A 5,972-nucleotide genomic window follows, 5' to 3' on the forward strand; every position below is an offset into this window, starting at 1 on the left:
ATAAGGACAAAGATCAAATTCTGTTATTAATTTTTTTCTCCATATTTATAAAATTTTAAGATTTCTACTACCATTTAGTTTAAATTTCAGAAACAGACATTTTTTTCAAATCAATTAGCAATGAATTATCTCGAAAATGTAAAAATAAAGAAAAAAGGACGTTGATTTATTCTGAAAATTGGCGTTTTTCAAACACTTGTTTTAATATAAAAGATCAACACATATTCTATTAAAGTTAAAGTTGTGGTCTTGCTTGCTGATATTCAACATCAGCAAAAGATAATAAATATTTTTACCTGAAGCCTACTATCATGAAGGTGTATTTTGCAAAGCTCATTAATGTAGTTCATTCAAGCTAAAAACCACTCAATACCTCGAAAAAAGTTACAATTTAAAAATCCAATCAAAGAGATCCACACAACAAAATCAAGCCGTAGTATGCCCTGGTTCGTCTTTCAAATAACATGATTGGAAATTATTTCTACATTATCCTAATTCATTACAGGAGCGAAACTCTGAACATATAAGGTTTTGTTGTGAATCAACTAATGAATTTTACATAAAGATTTTCCCTCACATGAAAACACAAGATTCTGCAAGAATTCTGCTGATACCAGCCTTTTAAAATACACGGGTTGTAATGAATCATATAACTCGCGCCGATCGTATATATTCTAAGCGTGACGGAATAGGGTGATCCGCAAAGTGTAATGCGGTCCAAATATTAGTTTGAAACGAATCACATGCTGTTTCAGTTCCGCTCCACAGGGAGTTTACCTGACTAAACTTACATCTTCACTGGTTGTAAGTTTGACGGATAATTGTATAAATATCATAATGGAATGATTTAAAGAGTTTTTATCCTAAAATAAAGCTTTGAAATTAACTTTCAAGCCCAAACAAAGGCTTCATTTCTGTCAATATTAACAAAGCTCTACAAAACCACTGATAAAGTCGTACTTGTAGACAGTTTGTTTACCTCCTCAAAACAGAGACGAAGCTGTGTGGCATTTGGTAAGTGCATGAAAGTCACTTAGTTGATAAACGAGAAAAAATATTCCCCCCGCCCTTTACTCTGCTTATGATCCCGATCTGCGCCCATAGCTCGTGTGTATGTGTCATATGTTTGTAGTAGTGAACGCACACAACAATCACATTCGTTCGTATGATTCTTCTTCCGCATTTTCCTATTCCAAAAACTTCTTGTCAAAGTTAAAGACATTGAGTACCATACGCGAATCGTCCTCCTCTTGGGTGCTAAACAAGTTTCGACAGTTATTAAAAGTATTAATTTAAATATCTTTGACAATTTCGGGACTAACAAACGTTCCGGTTTAGTAAAGGTCACAGAAAGAAACTTCTTCCAATCAGGCATACTTCTCCCTTAAATACTAGTAATCTGATACACTTTGGTGGAAGCTGTGGTCTTTGTTCGTAGTTTCCTTTCAGCAGACTTTATAGAGTTGTTCGTGTCGTAGCGGTCAAAAATATCTGCTACTGTGTGCGCTATAGAAAAGGTTTGGGACATGTTTTTGTTATTGTCAGCTGCAAGGTCACCGAATGTTTTACTTTTCTCAACATCAATACAATGAACCAATTCCATACCATCTCTGGGGTAAGTTTTAGTGATGGTACCAAAGAAGGTCATGAAAGTGCGCAAGCTGTGAGCAAAAAATCTTGAATGTCTATTGCAGCATGCATTCCGAAAGAAATATTTATAAGACATGGAGAATGGGACACCACTTCAAAGGGATAAGTCATTATTCATTCAAATGGTTTAAAATGGCAATACTAGTAACATGGTTTTTTTCTGAAAAGAAAGACGGTTTAGTACCATTAAAACGTTAAATCCCGCTGCAACTATTTGCACCTGTCCTAAGTCAGGAATCTGATGTTCAGTGGTTGCCGTCTGTTCGTGTGGTTCATGAGTATTTCTCGTTTCTCGTTTGTATATAGATAAGACCGTTGGTCTTCCCGTTTGAATGGTTTTACACTAGTAATTATTGTGGGCCTTTGTAACTTGCTGTTCGGTGTGACCCAAGGCTCCGTGTTAACGTCCATACCTTGACCTATAATGCTTTACTTTTAATTGTTACTTGAATAGAGAGTTGCCTCATTAGCACTCGGACCACATCGTCCTATATCTATCTTCATCTCCCTTCATTGCTGTTGGTTTTGTTTCCTCGTGTGAATTTGCATCTTTCCAGCCTTACACGACTTAGGGATTTTAGGAAATGTCTAGTACGGGTCAATCTAACAAGCGCACTTTTGATTTGTTATGCCTATACATTGCCACCGGATCCCATTGAGGCTATTATAACGGTCTTTTTGTTGCCATGTCGGTTCATATATAGTTGAAATGTGTAGGAGTCTGTCTAATAGCAAAGTCACCATCTATAAAAGGTTCTCAATATTCTCAGAAAGGTGAAGCTTATCGAGTATGTAAACTGGCATACACCTTCAGTTATTGGTACGGTAACATTGGAAATGACGATCTCAAACAAGTGACCAGTTACCCTCTCGTTAAATTTGTTATTCTCATCAGATTTTGTCTAATACTAAGTTCGTTTCCGTCTTGTTACATTTTAATATTGTGTCGTCATTCTCTTATATTTAATGCGTTTCCTTCGGTTTTGGTTTGTGACCCGGATTTGGTTTTTTTCTATCGATTTATGAGTTTTAAACATCGGTATACTACTGTTGCCTTTATTCTGCTCTAAAATTTGACATCAAACCATTTACTGCATCAAGGAACAGATTTCAGTATTCGAATATAAGTGATACAACACAATCAAATGGCTTAAATGAATCTATAAGAGGCTGTATATGGGCTTCGAATAGCTCCTTCATATGAGCGTTAGGACTTTTCATAGCTTGAATTGCTGAAATAATGCTTCTGAGATAAATGAATTTGATATTATTGATTATTAAAGGTATGAAATATCATATAAATGTTGATTATTTTACATTTTGCTTAAAAACAGATGATGAAATTGAGTTGAAATGTACTCTAGTAAATGTCCAATATTCGTAGTGTCAAACTTATACAAAAACTCTTTAATAACGGATTAATTTTGCTAAAATGTGTTTGAAATCGTTAAAATAAGGTGTAACAACAAAGTATATATTAACAGAAACCATATCACGGATGTTCTTTTACAATGTGAACCTCAAAACTTTTCAAAGTCGATTTTTCTTTCAAGTAAATTAACTTACATAAAAGCCCATTTTACAAAAATTGCACCGTACGATTTTATGACAAGTCAAAATGTTAAGTTTAACCTTTGAACTACCAATACTGTGATTTATAGCCATATAGTCCGAATGACGATTAAACTTATTAAATGAGCAACTTTTCCTTACTCGGTCACCGTACTATTAGTACAAAGAAATAAAGATATCGCTATAACAAATTGATCTAAAACAACACTTGTTATATAGATAAATAGTGCCTTTTAAAAAGGAAAATATAATGCAATTAAAAACTAATTGTTCAGAGAACAATTGAAGGTCTTTCCACTGAAAACAATGTATTTTAATATGAAAGTTGTAAAATTAAGTTTGAAATGTCATTTCAATCGTCAACAGATAGATTATTGTACGCTGATTCCAGAAATATATCGTTTCTATACAATATCTTTTAAATAAGGGAGATAATGTGTTACTTCCGGTTTGAAAAATGTTTCTTCCGATAATATTTAAATATTTAATTGACACTGATTCTAAAAAGATCTAGTTCTATCTACTTTTTTATTAATAAAGTACAAAAAATAGCTTCTTCCGGTTTACACAAGGTCACTTCCGGTTGTTTTTTTCAAGGTTAAATGGTTTGATACCTTTCGCCAAAAGTCTCATGGCTATATCATGTATACATATGAGCTGAAAGCAAAGGTCAAAAACTAGAACGTCAAATTAATCTATGACCTTGGAATGAATTTCAAGGTCATAAACCAAGGACCTCAAATCAAAAGACCATAGGTCTTAATTATATTTGGTTAATCAGTTATATCACCATAGGCGTATTTTTAAATACAAGAGGGGAGAAAATTCACTTTACGTTCAACGTACCCTTGCAATCAAAATTTACGTGTTACGACATGTCGCAACTAACAATTTAGAAAAAATAATTTGTCGATATCTTTTACGGTTTCTTGAAATTAGTGGAAATAAGCCAAATTCAAAAATTAGAATATGACCTTGACCTTTGACCTTGACCTATTTTTTATTTTTTTAGACCAAGGACCTCAAATCAAAAGATCCTTGGTCTCTAGCACTTATGGTTTACAAGATAGAAATGCATATCACTTATATCAAATGCATAAGGGGAAATAACTCTCATATGGAGCGTTCATATCACTTTGGTCAAAATAGGACAAATCATGCGAAGGATATAACGAGCAATTTTGTAAAATAAATTTGTCATAATATTTTACGGTTGTGAAGGAGTTGCGCTCACAAGGAAAACAGTGTTTGGGGAGATAACTCCTACAAAGAAAAGTATTCGTTTACGCAGGGTAAATTTCAAAAGCGCATAAACTGTTCGATATCATATACTTAATATCTAAGCGACATATTGCGAAACAAATGTTTATCGCAAGAACAAAATTTGGCGGAAGAAAAAAAAAAATAATCAGAAGAAAAACAATAGGTCTTTCCACAGAAAAGTGGAAAGACCTAATAATCAGAAGAAAAACAATAGGTCTTTCCACAGAAAAGTGGAAAGACCTAATTATTACATCCACTTGTTCAAATGTCAACTGGTGTGCTAAGCTTTATATTTAGCGGTATATATTGTTATCAGAGGGTGTGAATTAAATCAAAAAACGAAAAAGATCACATAATTTGTTCTGTTCAGAAGTTGGCAGGAGAAAAATAAAATATATTACAATTGCAAAGATTCTACTATCAAACAGGAGTTTAAAGTGTGGACGGGATTGAAGTTGTTTAAACTAACTAACATACATTGTGTCGAAGGGACGGATAAATCGTACTTTGTAAAAATATAAATATTTGATTTAAACAAAACTTCTTTGAAACAGACATTATCAATATGCTTTTTTTCTATGTCAGATGTGTTGGTAACCTATGATGTATGTTAAAGGAGTTTTGGCTGCTGGGTTCCATTAATACTGTCAGTCAACCAACAATGTCTGTTTAGATTGCTTACGCTATATAAGTATCATACAACGGAACTATTAACAACTGTCATACAAGTAATAAAAGCTAGCATTAAAACCAGGTTTAACCGACCATTATGATCGGAAATGCGCAATCTAATTAAAAATCGATCTGTCATCGCTCACGTTTGATACGTCGCGTGGGAGATCTCACGAAACCCGTTTTGAGGTCACATATGAGTGAACTGGAAGTTATGAATTTATAATGATATGCAAATGACTTGACGACCTATTAATAAGCCGTAAATAAATGGGTTACATCCCTTTACCTCACGATAAACTTTCAAGATCGTGAAAGACTCATTTTCATTGGTCGAAAAATACACATCTACGAGGTAACTCATATGTGACCTCAACGCAGGTTTCTGTAGATCTCAAACGCGACTGATCAGAAAACGGGAGCGATGAGAGATAGATTTTTAATTATATGGGGAAATGCGGATACAAAGTCAGGAATATGACATCTGTTTTCATGCTGCTTGGTTTGTGAATATTGTCGTTTTATCTGGTGTTATTGAATTCTCAATCATTTGATGAATATTGGAGTTTAGGTTTTTTGATACATTTTTTGTTAACATTTGGGATAGAATGCTTCTACAACATTGAATTACGAACTGGGTCAATCCTTATATTGGTAGAAAAAAAACTAATGAAATAGTTTTTAGGAGTCCAATATAATCTTACTGACACTGTAGATCTCAAGATGTGAAACGACACAAGAAAAACGTGTGTGTATGTTAGAATTAAAAGATTTATGATATAATATAGTCTAAATATCAACAACTTTACGACAGA

The sequence above is a fragment of the Mytilus trossulus genome, chromosome 10 (genome assembly GCF_036588685.1).
Source record: "Mytilus trossulus isolate FHL-02 chromosome 10, PNRI_Mtr1.1.1.hap1, whole genome shotgun sequence".
Taxonomy (NCBI): Eukaryota; Metazoa; Mollusca; class Bivalvia; order Mytilida; family Mytilidae; genus Mytilus; species Mytilus trossulus.